Genomic DNA, 2264 nt, shown 5'->3' with positions numbered 1-2264 from the left:
TCATCAATTATGTTTTTGTTAGGCAACACACTAGTACCCATCGTGTTTTTTATACGTAATACACTACTCATCAATTATGTTTTCTTGTGTATTACACTAGTACTCATCAGTTATGTTTTTGTTGTGTATTACACTATTGCTCATCAATTATGTTTTTGTTATGTAATACACTAGTACTCATCGTGTTTCTGTTACGTAATACATTAGTACTCATCAACTATGTTTGTTATGTATCACACTACAACTCATCAATTTCGTTTTGTTATGTAATACACTAGTACTCATCAATTATGTTTTTCTTGTGTAATACACTCGTATTATAGTTACGTAATACAATAGTACTCATCAATTATGTTTTTGTTATGTAATACACTAGTACTCATCAATTGTTTTTGTTACGTAATACACTAGTACTCATCAATTATGTTACAAAATATAATAGTGCTCATCAATCATGTTTTTAGGTAATACACTAGTGCTCATCAATTATTTTTGTTATGTAATACACTAGTATTTTTGTTACGAAATACATTAGGACCCATCAGTTATGTTTTTGTTATGTAATACATTCGTATTTTGTTACGTAATACACTAGTACTCATCAATTATGTTTTTGTTGTGTAATACACTAGTACTCATCAATTATGTTTTTGTTGTGTAATACACTAGTACTCATCAATTATGTTTGTGTTGTGTATTACACTAGTACTCATCATTTATGTTTTTCTTGTGTGATACACTAATACTCATCAATTATGTTTTTATTATGTAATACACTAGTACTCATCTTGTTTATCTTACGTAATACATTAATACTCATCAATTATGTTATTGTTGTGTATCATACTAAAACTCATCAATTACGTTTTGTTATGTAATACACTAATATTCATCAATTATGTTTTTCTTATGTAATACACTAGTACTCATCAATTATGTTTTTCTTGTTTATTAAACTAGTACTCATGGTGTGTTTGTTACGTAATACATTACTACTCATCAATTATGTTTTGTTCTGTATTACACTAGTACTCATCATTTATGTTTTTCTTATATAATACACTAAAACGTAAGAAAACACGATGAGTACTAGTGTATTACATAATAAAACATAATTGATGAGCCTAACAAAAACATAATTGATTAGCACTAGTGTATTACGTAACAAAAACAAGATGAGAACTAGTGTATTACACAACAAAAACATAATTCATAAGTACTAGTGTATTACATAACAAAAATATAATTGTTGAGCACTAATGTATTACGTAACAAACACACCATGAGTACTAATTTAATAAACAAGAAAAACATAATTGATGAGTACTAGTGTATTACATAACAAAAACATAATTGATCAGTACTAGTGTATTACATAACAAAAACATAATTGATGAATACTAGTGTATTACATAACAAAACGTAATTGATGAGTTTTAGTATGATACACAACAAAAATATAATTGATGAGTTTTAGTATGATACACAACAAAAATATAATTGATGAGTTTTAATGTATCTAACACACTAGTACCCATCGTGTTTTTATACGTAATACACTACTCATCAATTATGTTTTTGTTGTGTATTACACTAGTACTCATCAATTGTGTTTTTGTTTCGTAATACATTAGTACTCATCGTGTTTTTCTTACGTAACACATTAGTACTCATCAATTATGTTTTTTGTGTATTGCATTAGTATTCATCAATTAAGCTTTTGTTGTGTATAACACTATTACTCATCAATTATGTTTTTCTAATGTAATACACCTGTATTCATCGTGTCTCTGTTACGTAATACATTAGTAGTCATCAATTATGTTTTGTTGTGTATTACTCTAAATCTCAACAATACGTTTTGTTATGTAATACACTAGTACTCATCAATTATGTTTTTGGTATGTAATACACTCGTATTTTTTTTACGTAATACATTAGTACTCATCAATTATGTTTTGTTGTGTATTACGCTAGTACTCATCAATTGTGTTTTTGTTTCGTAATACATTAGTTCTCATCGTGTTTCTCTTACGTAACACATTAGTACTCATCAATTATGTTTTGTTGTGTATTGCACTAGTACTCATCAGTTATGTTTTTGTTGTGTATTACACTATTGCTCATCAATTATGTTTTTGTTATGTAATACACTAGTACTCATCGTGTTTCTGTTACGTAATACATTAGTACTCATCAATTATGTTTTGTTGTGTATTACACTATTGCTCATCAATTATGTTTTTGTTATGTAATACACTAGT

The sequence above is a fragment of the Limulus polyphemus genome, unplaced genomic scaffold, assembly GCF_000517525.1.
Source record: "Limulus polyphemus unplaced genomic scaffold, Limulus_polyphemus-2.1.2 Scaffold4182, whole genome shotgun sequence".
In the NCBI taxonomy this organism is placed as follows: Eukaryota; Metazoa; Arthropoda; class Merostomata; order Xiphosura; family Limulidae; genus Limulus; species Limulus polyphemus.
Note: the sequence above shows the minus strand (reverse complement) of the source record.